General features: G+C 41.1%; 1 protein-coding gene and 1 long non-coding RNA gene across 5 annotated transcripts in view; one reads left to right on the top strand and one right to left on the bottom strand.

The window, feature by feature from the left end:
* The window catches only part of GALNT13 (polypeptide N-acetylgalactosaminyltransferase 13), a 153,493-nt gene extending 141,947 nt beyond the window's left edge, over nucleotides 1–11,546 (bottom strand). Inside the window, exon 1 of the mRNA XM_075029090.1 lies at nucleotides 11,320–11,546. The gene's annotated coding sequence lies outside the window, so the exon portion shown is untranslated. The remainder of the gene's footprint in view (nucleotides 1–11,319) is intronic.
* A 116-nt stretch (nucleotides 11,547–11,662) lies between these two features.
* The window catches only part of LOC142031510 (uncharacterized), a 30,084-nt gene continuing 14,015 nt past the window's right edge, over nucleotides 11,663–27,731 (top strand). Inside the window, exons 1-5 of one of the 4 annotated variants that reach the window (XR_012650555.1) lie at nucleotides 11,663–11,762; nucleotides 12,282–12,380; nucleotides 16,489–16,567; nucleotides 22,836–22,962; nucleotides 24,429–25,880. This is a non-coding gene — a long non-coding RNA (uncharacterized LOC142031510). Of the gene's footprint in view, nucleotides 11,763–12,281; nucleotides 12,381–16,488; nucleotides 16,568–22,835; nucleotides 25,881–27,731 lie in introns of those variants that run through there. The other 3 variants (XR_012650554.1, XR_012650552.1, XR_012650553.1) reach the window with 3 other exon arrangements.

Here is a 27,731-nt window from a genome sequence, read left to right as displayed (position 1 = left end):
GCAGCCTGCTGCGAAATGCCTTTGGCCTCAAGCTCTAACCATTAATCTAGTCCTGGGTTGCTTTGCTACAAAAGTGAGCATTACTAGTGGCAAAGAACCACTCCTACTTTTCATGTCCTATAAGTACCGTTTTTTTAAAGGAGGAAATTAAAGTATTTCATTACACAGAGAAAAAGCACCAGCAGATACTGTAACTTGGCAGCCTATACAGTCCCAGCCGGTTACTCTGCAAACATACACATAAATACCTGTGGGTAAGTATGAGGCAGCTGGGGGGGACTCCTTTTTTTTCTTGGAATGCAAGTTTCAAATTCATGCTACAAGAGCTATCTATTTGGGGTGGAGGGAGCTTTCAAAGACATACGGCGGAGGCTCAGTCCCACCGCTGAATCCGGTGGGTGCCCCACTGATGAGGTGGCTCGCTCCTTGGCGTACCCGCTGGAACACCATGTTTCCTTCACGTGGGGTGAGGAATTAAGATCAAATGGTTGAAGAGCAACCACTTGTTTTCTGCCTGGTTTTCTGGTGAAAGCCACCCACTCTGCTCCAGTCCCCGGCAGGGTTGGCCAGCTCCATCCCTTCTCTGGGCATACCTGCAGCCAGGTGGAAACCAGAACCGGGCACCATCCGTAACCATTCAGGCGCTGCTCAGTTTAAACTGCTCCCACACGTGCCCGAGAGCTCCCGGGCTCCACCCAACCTCACTGCAAACAACCCTCAAATTAGCTTCTGTTTCAATAAAGGTTTATTTGAACAAATAAAATAAAGCAAAAATCCATGCATATTGAATTCCCAGTGGATACACAGAAGTCACCAAGACAGGCTAGCTGATCTTTTTTTCTTCAATCGAGTGCTTGAGTTGAATTTCAAAAAAATAGTTTCAGACAGAATGATTTTTTTAATGAAATGAAAGTTCATCGTTTGGAATTTATTTTTTTTTAACGTAGCTCTGTTTCAAGATGGAAGTATCTCCCCTCTCCCTTTTTTCCTCTTCCCTGAACTTCATATTTGCACAAAAAATTCACAATCATTTTAACTAGCCAAGATACCATTTTTCAGCAAGTACTGGAAATAAAAGAAAAAAATATATTCAAAGCTAGGACTAGGCAAATAGGAGCAAGGCTCTCCTTCTCCAATTTGAGATAACACAAAATACCTAAGAAAAAAAAAAATCAGTGATGGTCCAGGCCACCTCACACCAATCTTGGGACACTTCCACCAAAAGCCCCATGTTTCTGTCAATACGCTTGTGGATTTTGAATGCTTTTCAGTGCCCATAAATGCTTTATATCACAATTCTTTAAGAGATAATTTAATTAACATGCCTTAAATAAAAAAAATAAATGTAAGGGTTTAAATCAAGAACTAGATACAAGGGCTGCAAACCCAAAAAACCCAAAACTAAAACAGCAGCATGCCTTTGGCTGCCTTTCCAAGCTTTCTTAGCAGTAAATAAGAAACTTAAGCAAAGACTTGTGGCTAATAACAAGAATCATGCTGAACATTTTCTCCATCTTCCTCCCAAGAACAGACACCACTGACCTGCCTACTCTGCACTTGGAGTGCAAGCCACTTAGGTACGAAAGCACAGTTTGAACTTGTACCACTCAATTCCTATCCCACAAGGAAAACACCAGCACTACATAAGAGGACCACTGAAAGTTCAAGCACTCAAAGAAACCACAAACCAACCAACCCATCACAACCCACAAAGAGCCAGAACTGGGGAGCGTAAGGTAATTCCCAAAGCACGCGCACATTATGACCTTGTCACCCACATTTTCCCACAAGCCTTCAGCATTCGGCCACCCTCACCACCCAGCCTTTCCACCCACACACCCCGGGCTCAGTTTCCCAGCCAGGGCTCCTCTGCCGCTCTGCTGCTTCTTTCCCACCTTTCCTTAAGACTACCTCCCAGCCTTCTCAATCTTCAGCTCTCCCATCCCACCACTGCCGCAAGGGAAAGGCAGTCTTTTCTTGCTGGGCTTCTCCTTCTCCTCTCATTTCCCAAGGTTACCGTTTACCAGTTTTTAATGTTTCCTTATTCAGCTATTTCAAACAGCCAGTCAGGGTCCTCAGCACTCTTCTCCACTCATTTTCCCCCTTCTAATCCTACCCCTCAGCCCCCTTTTCTAGGAAGGTGATTGTCTCTTTGCCCCCAAATACCTGTTTCTCTCCAAGGGCCAGGCTCTTCTGCTCAGCTCAGACTTCTCCCTCTTCACCTGGCTCTCCTCCTACCTGCACTCAAATAAATGGGCTCTTTCCACCATTCTGTCCAGGCTCACCACAACCTGGAGCAGGCGTGGCTGGCATGTGGGATGCAGACAGCCAAGACAGTCTGGTCACCGACAGCCACGAGCGGAAGGAACCTCTCAACACAAACACCATCTCTGGCCATGTCAGCTATTCTTATAACCTAAAGTCCCTCCTCCAGACCTCAGAAGAGATGAAGCTTTGCAAAGAACAGCGGTTTTTTACTAAAATATAGAGTAACAAGGTTTTCAGGAAGAGGACAAAGGTAAACATGCTGGGGTTTTAAGCTACCACTTCTAAGAATAAAGCTAATTTAAAAGCAGTATCTAGCAGCAAAGCAGCGAGGGAAATTCCTGCCCCAAAAAACTGCAGTTTGGCAGTGTTATAGGCAATAAGTATGCAAATTTAGAAATCCTCTGCATTGCCAGCCTTTCCTAAAACTGCCACAATAAAATGCTGTGGTAAGAGAATGTTATGGAGGTTTCAAATCCAAGCTCTGAAAAACTGGCAGAATTAAAGATAGCTGCAAAACCTTGACTTGCCTTTCTCATGTACTAAAAAAAAAAAAAAAAAAAAACCAAACAAAAAACAACCACCCCTCTGCAAAGCCCACTTTCACCGAGTGCACATAGCAGATTAGATTTGGTAAAATGAAGCAATTGTTCAGTATTTCTACTTGTAACTCACCACACGGCCCTATGCCCTATTTATTTCATACCAGCCAAGCCATGCACAGAATGAACAATATTTAATTTTCTCAGGGGCTCAAAGCCACGGCATTCATCACTACTCTATCCAGTTGCTTCAAAAGCTTTTAATTCACTTTCACAATATCTCTGTAAGAGAAAAAAAAATATTATCCCCTCTGTAGAAACAATGGGAGCACAGACTGAGGCCAGGACTTTGAAAAGCATTCACCAGTTTTGCTCCCCTGGTGATGTTCCTGGAGTCACACCCTTCGAAGTTTGACACGTAGCCCATGTTAGTGCATTGATTTAACAAAAGCCCCAATTCTTGAGCCAGTATTTCCTTACCAGTGCTGAAAAAGGACCAGTCCCTATGTCTCACTTTCCTGGATCCCTCAAAGCCATCCCTCCCCTCCAACACTGCTCTAGCAGGATCAGCATCCACTCCGCGAGACTCAGCTCCAGTCTGTCCCTGGGCATGCTTATCAAAACTTACACTAGAGAGAGAAAGATGAAAGCTGCCTAAGTGAAAGAGTGGTCTGTTAAGCAATAAGCATAATCTTAATGTCTTGTGACTTAATGGACTAAAAGTATTAAAACTGCAAATATGCAGCACATAAAAATTTTTTCTGAGGTGTTAACTGAAAGCTTCTAGCCAGAGTAACACTGTTTTGAAGCACTGAACATGGCATTTTGTAACCTGCCTGTTGATGATCTTGATCTGGGCTTCTTTAAGGAGCATCCACCTGTTTCACAGGCCAATGGTTTCCCCCAACTGCTTTTTGTCCTCACACTTTACTAGTGAAACTAGTGGCAATTTCAGGCACTGCTGTGGACTTGAGAGATGTAAATTGCAGCAACACAGGGGTGAGGGTAAGAGGAAGTCCAGCACAGCAGCATTTCAAGCACTACATGCAAAAACTACATTCAGAAGGAACCTAATAGAATTTTACCTCTACACATTTTCAGATGGCCAGTTTCTGTAAATCAGTATGAGCACACCCTTCAACGGCCCTTTAATCTGTTGCCACTCTTAAGGCTCAATAAGAATTAAGTGTCCTAATCCTTGAGTGAGACAGAAATAAACTGTTTACAAAAGTTCCTCCAAAGAAAATCAAAAGACTTATCACTCAGCACTTTTACTGATTTAATATAGAAGCACAGTTAGAGTCCCAGAGTCCATCTACATCCTAGAACTGTGATTACATCTTCCAAACTAATATCAAAACTACTCTGACCTTAATCTGATTCCCGAACCTGTGAGACAGCAACCTGTGCAAAGCGACTTGTGTTAGCCATCTATACTCCCAAAGAACACCAAAACTGACTAATGATATCTTGATGCTTGGATAAGAAAGGATGCAAACTGCAAATTACTATTATGAAAGTATTGTTTCAAAACAAAACAGTCAATTTCTTGTGGAATAAAATCTATAATAGAGCTGAACATCATTTTTCAAGTCAACATTGATCTTAATGTTAGCCATAAAAGCTTAATGAAGTGCCTACAGGAGCTAGGGCGTGATAAAAATGCAGCTTGATCTACCATGTATTATAGGAACACGCACAGGACGTGAGGAAGAACGCTACACCTCCTTCCTTTGCCAGATGTGGCCACATCTGCATGCATCCACAGTGTGCCGCAGCACAGCATCAGGCAGCGGTTGCCTAGCAACTGGGGGGGGCTGCTCCCCTGGGTACCAGGCCCTGCCAAAAAGCCCCCAGCGCTGCCCAGCCGCTCCCCGGTTTCCCATCAGTCGCCAGATGCAGCACGCGTAACTCACGACACCAGCCTGGCTTTCCAGACTGCAGGGAGGTCTGGGGCTTGCTCTCGGAGAGGGGAAGGGATTTGGTTTTTCTGCTCCCAAGTAGTTCCCAGCTCCTTCAACCTCCCCTGGAGCTGAGCCCGCCGGCACCCGCCGGCTACGTGGGACCGGGAGGCAGCGGAGGGGATGCACTGGGCAGTACCTAGCTGGATAACAAAACACCCAGGAATCCCACCGGCACCCTGAAGCCTGTCTCGCCAGAGAAGGAAAAGGAGGCCTGCTTCTGCCTCCTGGTCAGTACACGCTCAAACAAGTTTTGCTCTATGCTAGAAGAGCTTTAACTGGCAGGTTGATGATAGCAGTAGAGGAACAGAAGACAGCAAAATATGCCCCAGCAATACCTGTGCAGCCACTACGGTGGCTTGCTTTCTCAGAGGACAAGGGATAGAGCTGCGTTTCCAAATTACATCACGGTTCTTACTGCGGTTAAGTAGCACATGTTATGGGTGCAATGCTTCACAGTTGAAAAGCAGAATCAAAAATGCCTATTCCTGATAATCCATTACTTGTACCGGTGTTTTATAGTATACGTTTGATTAAATATCACCGTATACAGCTACACATTTGCACAGAGACTATTTCCTCAATATCTCTGCATAGCACCAAACTGCAGACAGAACTCCTCCTCCTCTCTTCCTTTACATGCCTCTAAATTAACAGTATTGGGGGGGGGGGGGGGGGAAATATGCTATTGGGGGGGTGGGCAGAAAACTGCCTTGGTTGACCTTTTGGGGTACATATCCATTACCGTATACAGCCTTCAGATGGCAGGCACATTAGAAAGATGAGTAAGTGGATGGAGTTACATTACTGTTATGACTCCACTGGTAATTTCCTGCTTTTTCATTATTTAACTGAGGCATGCTGCATTTTCTAGTGAATCTGTTATTTGTCATGTAGACCGTTCTTTTAACGTATGCAACTTAACACCTCAGTCAGCACTGAAATTTATCCTGTTTGACATCTCTGTATGTTAGCAAGCATCTCAATTCACAGCCTTTCAAGTGTTCCTCTCATACATACTTGAAAGAATTTAGGCTAAAGGCAAAGAAATAGAAACCTTAGGATGGCCATTGATACTGTTATGATATTGACCACAAGAGTACTATATATAAGAATAGCAGAACATTTTATGAACCAGTTAATTCAGACATTAAATTACTGCTGTTGACAAATCCTTGTTATAATGCAAGATTTGACACTCAAATGATGTACGAATTAATGAATGCTGAGCTCATGATAGTAGCAGAATAGTTAATTTTTAAAAAATGAATGCAACTCAGTAGTAAAAGCATCCATAAAACCCTCCAGTCAAGTAGTGTTTCAGCCTTTCAGAACTGATCTATAGCACACATCTGCTCTGTCAGAGCCATTTGGATCAGACTTCTGCAAAAAATGGGTAGGTCAGCTGAAGAGTGATCAGAAAGAAGTTTGCTGGAAGAAATTCCCGAGCAGAAATAAGAGTGATCACAAATGTCTTTTTCACACCTAAGGAAGGCAGACCAGAGTTCAGCTCATCTGAAATCTAAGATTTCCAGCCTTTACCTCTAATATATCAAAGGATGAATGTGACTGTTCCTTGTAGCTTTCCTGTGATTCACTGCAGCTGCCAGAGTAAAAACGGACAACAACAATATTTAAGCGCCAGTCACAGAAAGATTTGGCATTATTATTTTTGTCAATCTCTGCTGCTGAATCAGGGTCCAACGCAGGCAGTACTGCACTGAATGGCAATTAGCCAGCGTGAACTGACAAAACTCTATTAAAACATAAGTGTATCCACACATCCTAGCACCATGGTATCATGGAATATGATTTAACAAGCTAAAGTCCACTGCTTAAGCTTTCAGTAAAATGTGTTACATTGCATTATAAATTGTATTTATCAGAGTTGCTACGAGAGCAATTATCATTAAAAAACTGAAGAGGCAAGCTTGCTTTAAGAGCTATTAAGGTTTGCAACCCTATCTTTCTAAGGCATACCTTAATTTTAAAATAAACACATTTAAAATATATTTTGCCTACAAAATTCTTATGGCTAGATTGATCTAGCCAAACCTTAATATATACCACACTCTCCCAAAACCACGAATCAACATTTAATACCATAAACAGTTTATTAATTCATGTACAGCTATCTGAAGAACTTATAATGCTAGAACTGTCCATCTCCAAGATCAATACAGGAAGCTCTTTCACATTTAGTAAGAGGGAAGGAAAAAAAAAAAAAAAAAGGGAAAAAAACCCCACGTATCTCTCGTTAGAGTTATCCAGTGTTTTGTGTTTTAAGAATTAGTTTCTCCCCCTCTCTCTTTTCCTGAAATAGGCTGCTTGACATTTAATAATAGACCTATTCTTCATTTTAAAATGCATTTCCGTGACTCAGAAATTAAAGTGGAAAAGACTTATTAATTCATCTAACCAAACTTCTTTGTAATAAAAGCCTACCCTTTATTCTGCGTTGCTTCGTTCAGGCTAGAGTCATGCAATGACTAGCACCAGTTTCTCCCAGAATCGATACCTCAAAGCACCACATCCCCAATACCCAGAAAAGAAAAGCTTTTTGTGTTCAGGGCCATCTCATTGTACGCCACTTAGCTTGCAAATGATGTCAAATTTGTTTAGAATTTACTCCCTCCTTTAAAGTCCATGCCTTCAGATACTACCCTTGTACTAAACCGGGCTGTTTCTACCAATGTGTTGGCACAAAGCACCAAAAACATAAAGGCCAACAACAACAACAACAAAAAACAAAACAAACAAACAAACAAAAAACCACCACCTAAAAGAATATGGACATAAACTCAATACCCAAGTACCAGAATCCCAGGTGCTATAATGTCTTGGAAGCTCACAGACAAAATGCAAGGTCCTCCTCTCATTCCTTTTTCCACATTCTTCCCCCAAAGCGCAGTCTATCTAGTAACAGATAAAAACAAACTGGAGGACTTTGGTCACCAGCCTCACAGGTTTCTCCTTGCCTCGACAGTCAGACTTGGCACCTCCCCTCTCTAACCTACACTGACCACCCCACGGGGTGATAGGCAGGTATCCCCTTGCAAGGTGCTGCACGACCTCTTCACAGCTAATTAGCAGACTAACCTGACTATATTTATTCTGTTCTCAGATGGTGGGTGTTCTCCCACATACCAGTGAAATTAAAAAGTAACACGTACTTGAGTGGTATTGATGACTTGACAGATATCACCCAGGGCAAGTTTTCTAGCTCTTCAAACAAGAACAAAATGCTGGAGCAAGCCAGGCAGTGACACAAGGACCAGGGGAAAAGCTACAGGACAAGTATCTGAGGAAGAACACAGCCCAAGCAGCTAGAGCCATGTACCAGAGGATTTCCCCACGAACCTTTGACAAACATGTGGCTTGCCAGCACAGACGCCACGCATCCCATGGAGAGATAAGGACCAGCTGCCCAGCCACTCCGGCCGTGCCAACACACTAATTATCAACATTACACTAACACTGACAAATAACTAAACGCTCACATTGCACCAATTCCGTTGACCAAATGGACAAAGATATTTGTGCCTGAAGATAATACTACAAACACAAAATTTTAAACAGCTGGAACCAGAGTGTCACCAAAGAAATAATCACTGCCTTCTGTAAGACAGTCTCCTACAGAAGTCCTGTTTGTAAGAGCAACTCCTTACTACTCCGCATCACCAAAAAGGGTAGTAACCTACTGGATGTACACGTATGGGTCAAGGCCATGGCATAAACCCACACCTAGCACCGTGCAGTCCTAGCGCAGAAGAGTCAGAGCACAGTACTCATCAGTAGTTGCTGACTTGAACCTGAAGATCAGTCAAGCAAATAGCGACCGTAAAGCATTCCTGCTCAGAGGAGATGGGAGGGCATACCCACCAAGGAACACCTGCAGCTGCATAAACGAAAGACATGTATTTCACCTATTTTGTGACGACAACGACCTGTTGATTCTTTTTTCTACATACCAAGGCCAAAGGACCTCATTTGTAATGCTGGGAAATCAGAACTCCCTCACTTCTTCCAATCCAACAGAACAACAGTCTTGAAAAAAGCAAAGTTTGTGAATACTAAAAAGGCCATTTTTGGCAATCAGTCAGTTGTCACATCACACTTACTCTAACTTAAAACTGATCATCATAAAAGTAGTAGAATATGCTGTCCAATCCTTTTTTTTTTTCATTCATCTCAAAGTTTTTGAAGAAAGCAGGTTTGATAAAAGTGCACAGCTCTCACTCTATTGGATTTAGAAGAAACCTAAACGTATTTTCCTATGTTCATAAAAGCAATGTACAGCCAAAGGGAACTCACTTCTCCCATATTTTCAGGAAAACTGTTCTCCTGACCGCACCTGCTAATGTACAAAACCCACTAGAATTGTGTCTTACATAGAAAAATATTACAAGGTTCCCTAGTTTCCTAATTCTAAGCGATTCTGCTTTTCTTCTTTGGCCTTAATTTTTCTGTCATCTGACAGTGGGGTTAGGTAGTTCTCTGCTATATTTTGCCTCAACCCAAAACAACTGTACTTAACGTTAGAAGGAAAGTAACTCAACCCAATTCTGCACATTCCCCAATATAAACTGGTCATAAGCTTTTGCTACGGCTGGTAAGGAATGTTTTTACAACTTATTCTCCCCTAGGAACAGGGTTCTTGGGGTAACGGATGGTGAGAACAGATACGTCACCTCTCTTCTTCATGAACATTCAGGAAGAATCATAGCTTTTTCTGGGGTGGACAGGAGGCAGGTGTTAACAGACATAAATCCCAGAACCAGGTAGGCTTAGGTCCTCCCCTTCAGTCTTCATTTCTGCCTGAAAGGCACAGTTGTTTACACTCATATTTTCTTAAAGCTCATCCGCAGTCAAACAGGAGACTGTGAGTCTGGCTTTCCACCCTATTCTACCAGCATCAGCATCTCCTGATAGTGCACACTCATCCTCGGGAACTTGCAAACACTAATCACTTGTGTACAAGCACAAGGATAGGAAGATATAGCACATGATTTTTTTCAATGAAGCAGTATTCTAAGAAACAATCACTTCTAAACCTCAAAAAACTAACCCCAGGGGAAGCCAAATTCATGCCATGTTACAGACTCTCAGTTTAATGCCATCCAAACCCACTTTTTATGTACAAAAAAAAAAAAAAAACAAAACCGAAAACCAAAACCACAACCACTAAAGCGTTCATACTAACAGGCCTAGCTAAAAAATTTTCTAAAGTACCACTTTTCAAGTTACACTAATTTTAACTGTCCTCATTAGCCTTAGCACCTTTGCATGGTTTTACTGATGAACACAGAACATCAAGACCACCGGTAATCAGATGTGCTGTCAACCAAGGGCACAACAGAGGAAAATTAAAAAGACTACTCGAAAAACAATACAAGCTTTAAGGCCTCATCTCCTTCGTCAAAGTCCAGTGGCCATCAACCAGTTAAAATAATCTCTGCCTCTTGCTTTCCTCTGCATAATTCTGAGCACGTCTTAATCTCTCATTAATCTTTTCTCTTACTATTTCCAGTCACCCAAGAGCACCCAAACAAATACTCAGCCCACTCTCATTTTGCAACAAAGAAATAATATCAGCTCTAGCAACTGTTTTTTTTTTCTTTACTATTTCAGATGGATAAAATTTCACGTCAAAAAACTGTAAAATAAACTTCATTTTCTGTTAGCTCCGAAGAAGTTTTTACCCGGTTCTTGGGAAAACAGCTGGCATCCTAACTTCATCACGTTCCGAAGAAAAACCCTGGCTTCCAAACAGCCGTGCCACAACTCATTTACACCGGGGTTCGACTGTTTACAACCACGCGAAAGGAACGTAAGCGGCCACCAAAACCCCGGCGGCGTTTCGCGCTGCCAGCCCGGTGCACCCCGCTCCGCCGTGAGGGGAGGCACGGCGCTGGGAAAGACGGGCACGAAGCAGGCTGAGGGACGGCCAGAGAGGTTCGAAACCTTCCAGCGAAATTCACAGCCCAAAGCGTTATTCCACCTCCACCATAAACATACTCTACCGATGGTTTCCCGGTGACATTTAGATCTGTCCTCGCAACCTCAAAAAGCAGACATCAGTTCGTGAGGGGAAAAAAAAAAAACTACATCCCAGGACTCGGATTGAACGGCAGTTTGTCACACACAGAGCCGGTGCTTCGGGTCAGGCTTCTCCCCGCTTCCAAACCCCTCCACCACGTAAAAACGTAGCTGGAGTCAGCAGGAAAGGCAGCCGGGAATGGGATAAAGGCAGCCGGGAATGGGATAAGGGCAGCCGGGAATGGGATAAGGGCAGCTTTCCCCGCGAAGCGCCCTCGCCCAGCGCACCGCTCCCCCCCTCCCCGGCCCCGAGGAAGGCGGTTCGCCCGCGGAGCCGCCGCCGAACGCCACGCACCGAAAAGTTGACACCAGGAGCCGGCGTGAGGCGAGGTGAAACGAGATAAGGTGAGGTGAACTGAGGTAAAGTGAGGGGAGGCGAGGCGATCCCCGCTCCTGGCAGGCACCCGTCCCGCCCCCGCTCGGGGACCCGCCGGCCACCCCGCTCCCCTTACCTGCGGCGGGACGCCGAGCGCCCACGGCGGCCACCCCGACCCCGCGCTCAGCAGCGGCAGCAGCGGCAGCAGCGCCGCCGCCCGCCCGGGGCAGAGCCCGCCGCCGCCGCCGCCTCCCTCCTTCTCCTCATGGCCGCCGAGGCGCGTCGCGGCGGGACAACGGCCCCCGAGGCGCGGCCGGGGGCTGCGCTGGCTTCGCTCTCGGCTCGGCGCCGCTGCCTCGGCGGCTCAGGGTCGGCGGCCGCCCGTCAGCCGCCGCCGCCTCTCCTCCGGCGCGCCGCCCAATGGCTGCGGCGGCGCGGGCAGCGCCCGGCTCCCGCGATACTTGGGGCTCGGCCCGGCGGAGCGGGGACGCCGTGAGGCGGGTGTCCCCGCAGCGGGAGCGAAGCCCGCCTGGGCCGGCCGGGCGGGAAAAGAAGGCGGGAGGAGCGGGCAGGTGCGGGGTAGGCGGCTCTTCGCCTTACGAATAGCGGCTGCCGGGCGGGAGGCGGGAAGGCTGGGGGCGCTGAGGGGAGCGGGCGGTGCCGCCGGCTCCCCGCCGGGAGGTGAGGCGGCCGCCGAGTAGCGGGCGCCGTCCCCGGCCCGGCCCGGCCCGTCCTCGCGGGCAGGCCCGTCGCCTCGCCGGTGCGTTCCCCGTCAGCTTGTGCGCCTTGGTAACCCGTTAGCCAGGCACGGGTGAGCAAGCGTAAGGGAAAAAGGGGGGGGGCGGGACACCCCAATAGCAGGCACGATCCCTCAGGAAAAGTGTTTATAGTCCCGGTCAGGCACCGGGTCGTGCGGGGGAGGCAGAAGGTGATGAAGCCGGGCTGATCTGCGCCGAGAGCCATCGCTGCCCCTCGGCTGCGGGGAGCTCTTGGTGGGTTACGAGGCGGCGGCGGCTCCCGGCTGCCCGCCGAAGCCTTGAGCTAAGCCACCCTTTCGGCAGGTTGTTAAAAAGTGACTCCTGTTCGCGCTTTCTCCAGTTTCCCGGTACCCCCCTCGCTCCAGGAGTGCCCCGGCGACGAGCCACGCTTACCCTCAGATCCCAGCCCTGGTTACCAGATCCTGCAGGAGAACCTGTAGTAAGTTACGGTTGCACGTCGAAATGTTGTATTTCTCCCTTTAAGAATAAATAACTCGATTAATCGTTGTTGAAGCATGTGCCCCGAAGCAGATGCATTTCTCCATCCTTCAGAGGAAGCTTCTGCCGCCTCTCCCGAAGAGCCTTTACATCCTAGCAGAGGACTGCTCGCATGCACATGCAGTTAAGATGCTTTTTCATATCATCACCCACAGATCTTAGAGGCCCCACCTCTTGTATCAAAAGTGGCAGCACCTCTTCAGCATTGGCTGAAATTCTATTACTTTTTTGAGGGAAATCTCACTCGCTAGAAAAGGAAAGCAAAAGAAAAAAGCTATCTATCCCGTTCACTTGAGTAGCCAGGTAAAGGTTGCATAGACATTAACTTTTTTCTCAGGGAGTAGTGGATAAAAGGTCTGGGAAGTTTTGTATTTTGATACAGTGCGCTCCTTTCCCCTCTTCCTGTCTGTGTGTGACCAGACTTGGCAGTGCTGAAGCAAAGTGACAAAGTCCTGACTTATAACGTTTTATTTTCTTTTTTGACACTGAAAACTAACTGCATAAACTAGCTGCTTTGATATAAGGATGAGAAACTTCTTGGCACTTTGTATTTCTCGTTGCCCTTACAGAATGATTAATAAAAGCATTTTTCATTATGTTCCAAAATAACATTTAAATAAATGATTTGATGGCCTTTGTTTCTCTTCTCAAAACATACCAAAAGATTGCTCAGAATTTTTTACCATCTCTTTGGGGTACAAAGTCTGTTCAGTGTATATGATATATAGCCTGTGAAGCATTAAATTATTCCTAAGCTAGACTCAATATAAGCAAAGCAGAGAACTCAGTCTAGTGCTACAATGCAAGACTGGAAATCCACAGTTAACATGCTTCTCTGAGGATGAGCAAGTCAATTTCTCTGCATTGCAGCTTTCTTATCTCTAACCTCGCACGGGCGTTGTAAGCATTAATTGCTTCCTGTATAAGTATGTTAAGATGCAGAAATGGATGTTGCCTGTGTAAGTGCAAAGTATTTTTTCTCTGTTCATTTTTAATACTAATGGTAGCATGTTTGTTCCAAGTAGGAAAAAGTCATGGTAGAAGAAAATAACAATCCACAAGAGTTTGGCACCCTTAAAACAATACTCTCCTTCAAAATTAATAAATACAAAAAGAAACAGCAAAATTCAGGGAGTGCCCTATTCATTCAGTCCTAATGCCGTGTTAGCTTCTGGGCATGCCACCTGTTTGAAAGAGCAGTTTGAAAATACTTCAGAGTAGTTTTGTCTCATGGAAGGACTTTTTTCGCCACCTGACTAGTAACCATGCACTGTCATAGAATAGAAGCATTCACTTCTCAGTATAGTTTTCCTTTTAGTTCATATAATAAGACAACTGCTATCTTTATTCATGAAAATAGCAAACCTCCAAATGTTACTAAGATACTTGCTCTCAACAAGCTCCTGACAGTGCAACTGCACAGATCTTTAAACTAACATATAAAAGATACTTTCTGTGTCAAAAAATTTTAATGCTTCATTTTTCCCTAGTTGTTCAGAACTAGATTCCTCTGTAATAGCAGTTATTTCCTCCTTGCGTACCAAGACTTCTGTCTTCGGCATTGTCTTTATCCCAGTGTTAAAGATGTTGATCATTCACAGTTCCAGGTGATTTCAGTACAAGTGGGGTGTATTATGCAACTCTGCTTCAGTCATGTCAGTGGTTCTGCAGTAACCCATCTAGTTTGTTTGCTGTTATTTTCTGGTTTTCATATCCTTTAATATATCCTAGCCAAATGATACATAAGGCCAAGGAAAGACTTCTGTCTCCAAACTTAAATTATATGTCACTACATAGTATTCATGTCCTTTTTAGATTAATGTATTCCTGAAAATTTAAGAATGCAATACAAAGCCACAGAGGTACAAGAATGAATAAAACATGCAAGGGTAAATATACAAACTTTGAATGTATGGCTTGTGTAACAGCGCGGTGTTTGCGCCAAAGCATCTGTTTTATAACTTGCAGTGGGTGGGCCACATGCCAGTAACCATGATGAAAGGAATCCCATTCTTCAAGAAAAAATTCCATAATACCTATTGTATGATGTTAAAGGACACATCAGAGAAGAATGGATGTACTTGATTGAATCAAAGGCGGTGATCTGGCGTGGATGCTTGGAAACAGTATGAGAAATAGCCAAAATATAAAATAATTCTTGTCTCGGCAATCTGTGTTTCCAGCAATTAGCAGCGTAGAGTTTCCACAGTGAGGGGGCTGCATTCAGACCATCACATTTAACATCTATTTGTAGATCTTCTATGAATTTCTCTTAACATCTATTTTAATCTGGTTTGACTTTTGGTTTCAACAACAGCTTGAGCCATAGAGTTCCAAGATTAATTATACATTTTGTATAAAAGTACCTCAGCTTCACCACATTAGCTGTATACTTGCTGCTTGATATTCTCACTGGTGGTTTTCCATTCATGTATTCTGAGGAACAGCGGACAGTCATTTTTAATATACTTTTTAATGACATCTGTGATTTCACAGGCATCAGTCTTTCTTCTCCCATAGCCTTTACAGGCAGGAGAAAAGTCCAGGTCGCTTCCGTTTCCCCTATATGAAAGCCACTCCACATCTCCACTCATCCTCATCTTTCCCTGTGCTCTTTTGTGGTGGTTTTTTTTCCTACTAGAACTTTTCTTTTTCCTTCCCAGAGAAAATAGGAATTTAGAACATCCCTTTGCTCTCCAGATACGTAAGTGGTATCACAGTCAGACTGGTTATCAGTAGGTTGATTATGTGACCTGCATAAGTTCATGTCTACTAAGCTTTTACAGGCTGGAATGTAGTAGTGCTTAAATAAAATCAGTGCTTTTTCTTGGCAAGTACTTTCAAATATTGTGTTGCATTATTTAAAATGTATATAGTGTTGTGCCCAAAAAAATGTATTCTTAGCTCTACTCTAATATCTACCACAACCTTCTAACCAATCTGTCATGCCAGAAGGTAACCTTTTTTTTTCTGGCAGGTGAGGTTGGAGAAGAAGATTATGTATACTTATTTCCTAGAACGAATCCTTTGACTTGTGTATGATCTTATGCAGAAAGGAAAACAAAGCTGAAGAAGCCAATTCGTTTTCATCTGAATTTTATATCAATAATTACACAAAATACAGAACTCTTTTCTACCACCTAATAGAAATAAAATGGGCTGATAGATAACAGACTGACAGTTATTGCATGTATACTGCCTTTCAGTGTAATTCATTTATTATTTTTTAGGTAATAGCAGCCTATACTGTTCTACTTACTCAATTTTATTGCTTTTGCTATATTACCTTTTCAAATGCAGAACCACAGGTAAACCAAATGTAACTATTCATCAACCCCATGAAGTATCATTTATAACATTAAAGCAATCACAGCTAATGCATCAGTTAATCCCTCTGATGGAGACTTCCTGTATGACTATACAGCCTGGTTTTACCATTTGAAAAGAAATTGGATAACCTTTGAGATAAATTTTCCTGCCCTATATGAGAAGGTTGAAATACCCTTGCATTTAAATACTTTATGCCCTGTACTCCCTTTATGTCTTGAACACAAATCTTAGAGCTTTTTTAAAGCAGAGCATGACACTTAGTCCACTCATCTGATATAGTAGGTGTGTGCAATGATAAATTACATACATTTGGCAGTAGTTCAGTTACTTCAGACTTTAGTTTCTTGAAGACACTTAGACAAATGTCATCTGGGCTTTGTGATTTAATTTCCTTTTTTTCTTGCACATCTTAGTAACTGCCGGTGTCTTGCCTTCCTTATTTATAAAGGGTAAACCTTGGGCTGCTTCTTGCTAGAATCTGTCTCTCTGGAATCATTTACCTCTGCTTCTGTTTTCTTAATTAAATAATGGAATATCTTTCTCTGATAATGGAAGTGAAGTAAGGGCATTAGCATTAATACTACTCCATGTTTTGCATGCATCTTACTTGGATGCATCAGTCGGCTTCAAATTTTAAAAGATGAGTAAGATCAGTAAAGCTGGAAAATGCATAGAACCGAGTCTAAACCTTTACACTGAATTTGAGTCTCTTTCTACAGCTATGGACCCAGGAAGAATCTCAAATCTCAGTGAACTCTGTTTCAGGTCCAGTGAGAAGACAGTGTTGAACACCCCAAGGTCTGTATTTACTCAGTGAATCAACCTGTGTTGGAAGATGGTAAAGAATGTTTCTTCTCCTGGTTTCTCTGAATGCAATAGCCAGCTGTTTGACTATGTGCATACTGGAACTGGCACTCAAATCTCTGCTCAGTACCAGTTAGTGATGGTAAAAATAATATTCCAGAATTGTTTTCAGCCTGAGGGTGAGGATGATCAAAAGGACACAGGCACTTCTGGATGCAAAGCACTCATGATGCAAGAAAATATTTGGGAAAATCCTTTTTGCTCTGAACTCAAAACACTGATATCCAGATGCATCTATATTTGGCATTACCAGAGAACTAATTTTGTCATCAACCTATTTCTTCATGTTTGATAAAATTTCATTTCAGAAATAAAGGATTTATAGCTTACTTTCCCTCAATGCACATTATCATTTATATAACTGACAGCTTCAGTTGTTAAAAGCAGTACATGAGGTTTTTTCCAATAAAGGGCTCACATCTTTCTGACATTTATTACAAGTTTATTACTTCTATACCCTTCTCAGTGAAGCTGTTTCATTCATTGTGGGAGTGTCTGAAGTACAGATTTTTCATTACCTGTGACTTACCATTAATTTTAGGCCAGAAGTGGTTTCATTTTGACTGGATGTTAAAAACAGGAAGGGCATAAAAACACATGAAGTCAATTAAGCTAAGAAAACTCATTTGCGATGGAAGGGGAAAGTTAAGGTACGGGTTTTTTCCCAGTGATATGTCTACCTTCTCAGAGTAGAGAGAAGGTGGGTTAGTCACTCTTGATTTACTTTAGGATAAAAATCACTGCCTAAAAGATTGAATGAACTGGTTATGCGATACAGAATGTTTTTACTTCTATATCAGCATCGTGGTGATTATATTAAGACAACAGAGTCCTTAACTGAGTGCTTAATTGAGAAGCACTCTTTGTCCCAGATAGACAGTAAATAAAATTCTAAAGGGCATTTCTGTATCTGCACACAGATGCTAAAATCGGATTGCATATTCACCTATGGAGGAACAGGCCCTTCCATGCCAGTTGGTCCCAGTGCCAGAGAATGGTGCTGGGCAAGTTTAAAGTGCTAATAAAGATGAAGCCTTTCCCTTTAGCTGTTCCTTTAGGAACGCTAAAGATGAAGCGTTCCTCCAAGTCCTAAATCCATGGTAAAGATCCCCAAAAATCAGTATGCATAACTGCTTCTGTTGGGGGACCACAGTTGCAATCCTAGCCCCTTAGATCATGGAGCTGAGCTAGTTTAATATTTTTTCTCTTATGCAGGACAGGATCTGGTCCTCTGTCTAGAAATGCATCAAATTTCCGTATCCGTAACATTTGTTTGATTCTCAATAATGTTTTAGGTGTCAGATAAAGATCTGCCACCTTGCCAAACCTCAGTAACAATTTTAATCACGTTTACTCTAATCATTTCTCTAGCTTGTTCTTAGTAAAACTTCCATGATAAATGAAGACATCATTTTAGTAAAACTCAATTTTCTTTGTCAATACAATTTGTCTTTCCCCTTCAAATGATCTCCTTTTTTAAATTTAAAACTTCTGTTACTAGCATTATACTATCAATTGTTTGGGGTTTTTTTTCTCCTTAATCTGTGCTTCCAATCTCCATCTGCATGAAGGGCAAATTGTACTTCAAAATCTTATATAGAAACAATGCTTTATGAATATTGGAAGTCATATAGCTTTCTTATTAGAAATAAAAAGTGTCTTGAATTCACACCGTAAAACTGCCTTTGCGATTTCAGCACATGTTCTCTTGGAAACCTCAGAGGCGTTGATCAGAGAGATTACTGTCTTTTTGGTCTCAACTCAGAGGAAAAATAATGTTTTACAAGTTCAATTAGAGTTCTTGAAAATAAAGTAAAACCGTCAGAAGTGGCAATCTTGAATAGAAAACACGAAATGATAACAGGAGTTTGATCTAGCTATGTGCAGGTCCTGCTTGAAACAACTCATAAGCCACAAGAGATATAATTCACACAGGGAAAAGGGAGGTTGGCAAACCCAGGCACATCTGAGTTACTCCCTTGACAGTGAATAGGAAGTTTATCTTTCTTTGAGATGGCAATGGCTAAACGTAGTTACCTGTATTATTCTTCTCATTTTTGTTTCACATGTGTAAATGCATATCTGTAACTCGGAAGTAAAATGAGCATTCTTTTTAAAATCAAGATCACCCTTCCTTTAACTGTGAACCGAATGATACTCTAAATGCACTTGCTGCTTACAAAAAAAAGGTATCAGTGGGCAAGTAAATACACTATAATTGGGTGGTGTTTCGGGCTGACGCTGCCTAGGAGGTATCATTTTGTCTGGTCTAGTAGACTTTTTCTGAGCATCTCTTTTCAGTTGGACTTGGCACAAAACTCAGAGGGCATGGTTGCCTGCTGCCTTCTTTCAACCCAGTGGGGCAGTGCGTAAATCATTCATCAAGGGTGTGGAAGACCTGTAAATAATTCTCAACTCTGCTTGAGGAGGCCTGAATTCATACATTTGGTCTCCCAGGTGTGAGCTGTATGCAGACAGTCTGCCAGTGAGCAAGGTCTACAGGGCACTTCATTGCTGAGCTTTTTCAAATGTCCGTGCTTGTACAGCTCTGCATTGTAGGAATTGGTATATTCCCAGCCTCAGGAGGTAGCAAGTTAGCTATCTGCTGCAGGCAGAGGGACACAAAGGTCTAGAAACTCTGCTTTTACATGCTGCTGCTGCTGCATGCAGAGAGTATTGTGCTGCATTACGAATTTGGTCAGTGTAAGGGTGGCAGTCTCTGTGCTGCATCCCCCTGTGTCCCCGCACGTGCCAGCAATGGATGGTGATTTCATACCACTTCGAGTGAGCAGGCCTGCGTCCAAGTCCCTGCTCTAAAGGTTCTTTAACAGGAGAAAATTAATCATTGATTGGAGGCAGGCTTAGGGCCCAACTATCCACAGCATCACCCTACCTTCTTTCTGGCCCAATTAATAGTTAATGATTCTGTACAAAGTGATACGACTTTAATAGGATGGACTGAGAGAAATTTCCTTCCTGCCTCATTAGCCAGCAGTCTCCCAAGTTCTCACGGGAAATGGGAGCTGCAGGTTGAAGTTCTCCTAGGCAGGGGAGGAAATTAACTCCAAGTCCTGACATCCCAAGTGGGCACTGCAGCCACTGAACTGGGACTATGCCAGAGGCACCAGTGGTACCTCCTCTCTCTGCCAACGGCACACCACCAAATACTTAATGAAACTCGCAGCAAATTCTCCACTGTACCATGTATAAGCATGTTAGTATGTGCTAAACATTGTATTCTTAATTTCCAGACTAATATTCATGGAGTGTGATTTGAGAAAACTACAGCAATATTTTAATCAGAATTATTCACCTGAAGTAGCTGTTAGATATTTATGGCATTAATTCAGGCTTAATGGCTTTCTGCCTAGGGAAATCTTTCATTTTAATAACACATAGATCACATCCAAGGGTGACCTCATTCATATTTGGAAAACAGATATTCTATGTACAGTGTTTTCTGGGGGTTAGTTTTGCTTCTGTCAGTAACTGCTGCCACATTTTAAATGAGATATCACATTTTCATGCGTATAGTAGCGGCCAACAATCTTTTTGGCTCAAAAATAAACCGCAAATGTTCATACTTACAAATAAATGAACAGTCATTACCCATTGTGGTGTAAACTCGGTGTCTCACAACACATTTGCGTTTACTCCATTTAAATGTAGAGGGGTTTGGCCTTGGTACCTACAACAATAACAGAAATATTACTTGTAAAGAAATGCAGTCTACTATAAAAGGAGAAATTAGATTTCCCTTTGTAAGTACTCTTTCCAAATGTTTTCCTGAGGCACTACCCAAATGTCATTTGTATTGCTTGCAGAATTTCCCGTGTTAAAAAATGCATTAATTTGGTTTAATTTTGCAAGGAATTACATGAATCCATCTGAAACCATGCAGTTCACTGAAATGTTTCTTGTGGTGGGAAGATGCCACCCACACCTTGGGAGAGCATCTGCTGTGTTGTAGTCAGCCTCCAAGTAACGTTCAAACCTGGAAGTGGCTTAATTGCCTCCTTCAATGCTGCTGTCAAAATTTCGCGCAAGGCAGAATGTACTAGGTTGCTATCAACCATTAACTTTTTCCTACCTCAGTTAAGGTTTGTAACTCCACCAAAAGAAATAGTATAGCCTTCTCCTGCTTCTCTGCATGAGCTGAAAAGAACAATGTGTTTCTGTGTAGGTTCACTCATACTGAAGCAGCACGTAGCTAAGAATGAGTTAAATTGCAAGTATAATGGTGTACTGTGGGTTGAAGTAAATCTTGAGTCTGCATAATAAAAGGATTAAAAAAAGTTGAGTTCTGTGACAGTGCTAATTTGTGAACAGCTGCCCAATTCTAAGCCTATTTATTTCAGACTTTCTAATAGAATTATGAGTGCTCTACTGCTGAAAGGGAAACCCTTTCTAATTAAGTTCTTACAAAACAGGGTGCATTATTTACAACTAAGAATTGGTTAGTTTCAGACTTTTTTTTTCCTATTCATCAATTAATTAAAGTCAGAGAACAGTTTCAACATATTGACATAATCTGAAACTGTTCTGTTTTATGTGAGCATAAAGCAGCATATAAATTGTTTACAAACTTCTGCTTATTAGGAATACTTCAAAGAATTTGAAACCACAGATTTAACACTGGCAGTATCCATAGATGTATACTTTGGGTTCTTCTGAGTACTCCTGTTTCCCAGTTTATGTAGTTAAAATGATACAGAAACAGGCTGTAGGGTAGGCGCCAGGCTGTATTCAGCTGGCACCTCTGAACACCAGCGAAAGCTACTGTAATTCTAGGGAGTGCGTTCGGATAGAAGATAGATGTACCAGTATGGAGTCAAGCCAAACTTTGTGGATTTATTGGGTTTGTGGCAAAAGAGGGCTTTGTGAAACTGTGCCACTCATCTGCTCACTCGCATTTGCCAGTTAGGTTTCCTGCTGCTGGTATCTTACTCTTAAGAAACTTGAGGCCCTTCTTGGTTTTTTTTATTCCAGTTGTTCCTTCCTTTTAAGATGAATCTTTCTATTTTTCACTGACATTGCAGAATCTCAAGGTGGTTTTTTTCTTTCCTCTGGTATCAACCCCATCAATATTTTCCTTCCTGCAGTCATTAGACTCCCACTATAGCCAATTAATCCTGGCCACATTCATTTTGTTGATCAGTTGTGATTTGAAAGAATGCTGTTTGCATCTGAACTCAAAATATGATTTCCTACCACAAAGCTGTAACATTGTTCATTCATTTTTAATGCTTTTTTTCAATTTGTCTTTTTTGGGGGGAGGCAGCATAGACATTTATACATGTAGAAGCAAAATAACCCGATCTGATCTCATTACTCTGTGCTTACCAAAATGAAAATGCTAGTGGAGGAAATGCTCTCAAATGTCTCTGAATATGTAAAAGATAATTAAATATTTCATTTCCTGTAATTTTTGCAAGCCTTTTGCATCATATGCTTCCTATTGTCAGATTCCTTCTTCTCTCCCCAGATGTTGTCAATTACAAGAACACTGCATGTTATGACAGAAATTTATGAAGGCTTCTTCCACAAATATTATTCCTCATTTGATTTTTGAGATGAGCATTTCACACCATGTCCTCATAAACTTTCTTTTTTTCCAGTCTTTGAAGGCTATTGTCATTTTCTCTCTTTTTTTCTCAATACTCCTTTTTTTTTTTTTCATTTTGTAAAGGGAAAATACTAGTATGATTTGTGGTACCTCTGACTTCCCTATTTCATATCTCTGAAAAATAATTATCACTTGGAAAATATATTGATTTGAAAGAAAATTATTCCAGTCCTCTTTGAATTTCATTGTGGTGTTTTCTTTGACTGACTTTTAAAGATTTTGGTTTAGCTTGCACACTGAAGTAGATAATTTGTTAAAATACAGCACCTTAGTTGTACCAAACATCCAAGTTTCTCCCTTCATCTTCTTTTGTCTTCCAGGTGTATTCTCCCTTAAGTCTGCATAGTTTGACAACAGCATCTAAATTTTATTTCTATTATCCTTTTTTTATTCTATGACTGCATGTTTTCAACACAAATAAATCCTAATTCAGCCTCTGGTTAAACTCATCTTGTAATTGACAGGTCTTCAGGTAGCATAGTTACCCGAGAATGCTTTTAACACACTGATTGTGTTAGGATTCTTAAGCTCTACGCTCAGGAAGTTTGTGATACTGTTCCTTCTTTCTTGTTGCAGGTTTTGGGCATATCACAGCAACCAGGTCAAGAAATGAACAACACTGAATTCGTGAGACTGTGGCATTAACCCTCCACTTCCCTCAAGACTTTAAAGAAGATTTTGGTGAGATTTTAGCTGTCAGCAGGTATGGAGTTAACATTATCACTTTTCTCTTGAGTTAGAAGTACAGAAAAAGGTTCTAACATCATACTCCTGCTTTTGCACAGGAGCGTCACTTAGTGTGGTACCATTGCTCTAGGTTATTTACATGCATTCACACATTCTGTAAAAGCTGCTTGGTGCTTCACGTTGTTCTAGAATAGAAACTGTCATCGGGAGTTCGTCGTAGTTGGTGGCTCCAAAGCCTCCTTGAGCTAACGTAACAGTGTAAAAGTGTATCTATTACAACATGGTTTCAATTCTTATTTTCACCCACCCCACCTACACAAGAGGGTGGCAAACCTGCTCACTTCTGTATAAAGAAAGGAGATAACAAAGCAGACTCACGTCATCCTTATTTTTCAAGGAGGAGTAGGCCTCCTATTACTCAATAAACTCTAGACACTAAGGCTAGCAGAATCTAATTCCCTGGCGAGGTCCTGAAAATCTCTTCAGTGTGCTGTCCCTGAGCAAAAACAGTCAAAGCTGGTGGATGTCTAAAATGATAGGCTGGTGTAAGTTATTAATGAAATAAAAGCCTAACAATAAAGGACAAACCAATGTCTGGTAGAAATATGTATAATTTACTCTACAGTGAAGACATAAGTAGGTACTTTCCACTGAGTGAGTATCACCTGAGTATGACTTCGAAGAGAAAAAAAAAGGTGCTTCAATATATTGTGTTATCCAAGGAAACAATTTTAATCTGATGTCTCTGATCCTTTACTGGACAGGAATAAGGAGATAAAAGAGAATTGAAAATGTGTCTTAAAATGCTAGAGCAGTAATAGTGACTAGAGCATTATTTTTTCATATTTTATAGATGTTTTCGTAAGAAAAATGTAACATTAAATAAAATTATGCAAACATTAACTACAATCTATGTCTATCGAATGACTCAATTTCTCCCTCATTCACTGCTTTAACCACAGCAGTACATTTAAATGGTAGTGTTCTGGACAAAGCTGAAGAAACCAGTCATTAACACAATACCTGTGGATTCATAATGTTATAGCTTATCCTGCTTGAGTAATAACTTTGTAAGGCCTCTATTATACAAGAATAATTCAGTCTGCACTAGCTATATCCTTATTTCAGTATTCAAAGAAAGAAAAGAAGGAATCAGCACATCACTTCCAGCCCAAGTAACCATATTAATAGACAGCCCATGTAAAGTCTGTTCTTTTTGTAAAATTACTAAAAGCACTGGTTTTGTATGGCTGTAGTGCACAACAGAGTGCCTTTCCATTGTGCATCTCCATGCTCAAGTCCTGACAGAGATGTGACCATTTTAGCTTATGGTACAGAGCTATTTGAAGCTATTGCTGCCAACTTGGGAATTACTGCGTCACACTACTGAAAAGTACACAGTCTTGCAGGAGCCTATGTTGTCCTGAAATCAATGGTTTAGGCTTCTAAGTCACTAATGTTTTTGTTCGTATGTGACCCCAGTCCTACCAGGTGGGCTACCAGGGCCTGTTCATAAGTGTTCTGGGAAAATCATGGAGGAGAAAATAAGACACTTTCATGCCAAGGTGAAATACAAAAAGATGGACAAAATATAAATAAGTTGTTGGACATATGGCTTCTATTTGCTGTGCTACAGATAAAGCATGCTCACTGTCAGCAAGGGCTGGACAGCTATGTCACCAAAACTTTCACAATGCAGAATAGATAAGGGATTAAAAAGCCAAGTGTTTCAAAAAGCCTGTTGTAGCACATTGTGTAGAGAACTCTTATGTAGCTGTACATACACATTCACAAAATCTAATAATGGTAGCATAATGAAGTTAATATCCTTTGGCTTGCTCTATGGCCAACAGAGGGGTACTCCTCAGCAAGTAAATCGGGGCAGCTGAGGTTCCTGCTCCAGAGCCCTCTCTGGAGGAGCCTCTCTCAGTTGGCTTTACAGGGAGGTTGAGGCTCACTTGAACCTTTAGAATATCCTCCTGTAGGCATTGAGAGAGCTCTGAAGATTGTTCCAGTTAAATCTTCAGCTTGCTTAACTCTGCAGCACTCTGTGGAAGGAGGAATCAGTGAAACTGGCCAAAGTAATACACATGCAGACAAACAGTGGCACTTTGAGGATAGAATTAAGTAGATACATAACTACTATTGTCAATGTAATATATATTGACTAAATCTAAAGTGCTCTATATATATACGCATTTTCCAAGCACAGAGGTCAAATGAAGTCGAATGATGCAGATATCTGATGAACTAAATTTTATGGTTTTAAGGAAAAAATGCTGTATTTGTGTTTAGTATATCAACCAAAACAACAACAACAAAAACCATACATTTTTTAGTGGTTATTATATTTTATGGCTTATGAATTAAGAAGAAGGAGCTGTAATGGGAAATGTATTACTCTGGCATAAGCATGACTATCATAATAATGTGAGAAATGTTGATGGTGGTTTTGTATTATGCAGTAAGTGTTAACTTTTCACGTGATTTACATGGGTTAACTTGAAAAATAATTAATGCTGGAAAGCCAAGGTTACTGCTATTTGCAGAGGTTTTCTTTTACAGAAATAAATTTTGTACCGACAGTTGCTATATATCAAAGGATATTATTTGGTGTATATTCTATACAAGTTCATGTGCATGCCCCAGGTTTTTTTGTGGGGTGGCTCCATGAAGGATAGAAACATCAGGGGGATAAAACAGGATATGCAAGAAAGATCTAATGCCATGTTATTGTAAATACAAAGCAAGAATAAACCAATAAATTTAAGGACCTCTTGCTGAAACAGCTCTGCTATTTCCTTTTGATCTGGTGGTGAAACATTTATTAGTACCCTGAATTATCCACAATAAATTCTTTTCTTTCTATAACTTTTTTCCCAGAATATGCTTCTGAGTTTTAATTGAGGTTTTGTTTTCATTCCATTTTCTTGTATGCACACCTATTGTAAAATAAAATCTTTTCATTTTTCTTGACTCAGACTGGCAAAGTCCTTTTTTTCTCCTGAACTACTTATCCGTGTACGTTGCTGTGCAAAAAAGAGACTAATTCACATGACTGAGAACAGTGTTTAGATATGAGTGTCCATATGAAGCACCTGGTAGGCAGCATACCATATGTATATGGGAAGATACAAGCTGAAATTTTACTGATTTAATTTCATTACGAATAATTATTTGTTTGCCCAAGTATCTGGAGCAATCTTCACTTCAGATCATCATCTTCACAAAAGATTTTGCTTAGCCATTTGTGAAAATTAATATTAAAGATAAATATTACAGAAATCACATTTTCATCCATTTTTAAGAAGGTCTACTTTCAGTTTTAAATTTCCACCCAGGAATAAGATATTTTTCTTAACTGAAGATGGAAAGAGTTAGAGATATGCCAGTCATGAACAATATTTTAGTAAAAGACTAATTAAAGACTTAATATACCAGTTTTAGCTATTTAATATGTAACCATTTTTCCAATGCTATGCTAAGTTTGTAACAGATTTGCACATCTCACGAATGTCTATTTAGCAGGAGACAAAAATGCAACTGATTTATTTGTGGAAAGAAGCTATGATGTCTTTATTGAGTCTAATGTAATGGTTTAGTAGTACAGCAGTTAACTTGTCAGTTTTGTTTCTGAAACTTTTCCAAGTGTTTAATGTTTACACAATAGATCTCAGTAAAAACTGTACCATCTAAAAAAAGGAAAGTATACATTAAAAAAAAGACAAATCATTAAGAAATGCACAAAGTGGCAGGAGTATGAAAAATTTCTTCTTTTCTGCATGCCTTGAAATAGAGAATGGAACCACAGAGGTTAGAGGTTACCATGCCAGCAGCACAAGAGATGTGGAACACATTTTTTTCTTTCAAAGCTGTGTAAGTAATAAACTCTGGTAGCTAAAACATAGGATGTAACAGATGAGCTAAGAGAGAATGCAAAGATCAGACAAAGTTATAAAAACTTTAATTATCTCTGAAGCAGGCAAGTTGCAAGAGAGCTAGGGGATAGGCTTAGCCACAAGGGTATAAAGAAAGTAATTTTGTAGAATAAAGACTCTTGAAAAGCTGAAGTATTTATCTGTACAGTTTTTTATTATAGAAGAAACTGGAGAATTATCTTTTCTTTAAATATAACAAAGGTAGACTATCACACAGAGAAACGTCAAAAGTAAAAAAGCAGAGGTTGGATCAAACCAGCCAAATTAAAGTGCTATGTAACTCCATGGCCAAATAATACTTTTCTAAGAGATCTGCAAGAACCTAGGGAATTACAGATAAAAAGCTGGTAATATAGCCTGAAATATAAATTAAAAATAATGTTATAAAACAACTAAGCTTTATACTTGAAAGCCACTGGCCAAATCATCTTGTTTACATCAAATACTTTAATTTAAAACTTTTATAGAACATCAGCAAAACAGATGATGGCAAAGAAAATCCAGATTATCTTGGGTTTTTCAACAGATGACAAAATTTTTCAAAAGTATGCAAGAGACTAATCACAGAGGTAAAGACTGCCTTCGAGAAAAAGAGTAAGAAGCCTTTAGGTATTTAAGTAAGCAAAGGAATTTATAAGAATGGCAGAGCAAAGTCAGCTGATAAATACAACATGTTCTGGAAAGCATAGCCTGAACACTGATGAAACCTTAAATATTATTCTCAGGAAAAAAGACCTGTATGTCATTGTGCTCAGATCTCTGAAATATTCCATACTAATACTCAGTATTACCATGACACACAATATTAAATCTTTAAAAGTACAACAGATCTAGCAGAATGGTCAGG

This window comes from Buteo buteo, chromosome 5, assembly GCF_964188355.1.
Source record: "Buteo buteo chromosome 5, bButBut1.hap1.1, whole genome shotgun sequence".
In the NCBI taxonomy this organism is placed as follows: Eukaryota; Metazoa; Chordata; class Aves; order Accipitriformes; family Accipitridae; genus Buteo; species Buteo buteo.
Note: the sequence above shows the minus strand (reverse complement) of the source record. Positions and strands in the feature narration are given on the sequence as shown.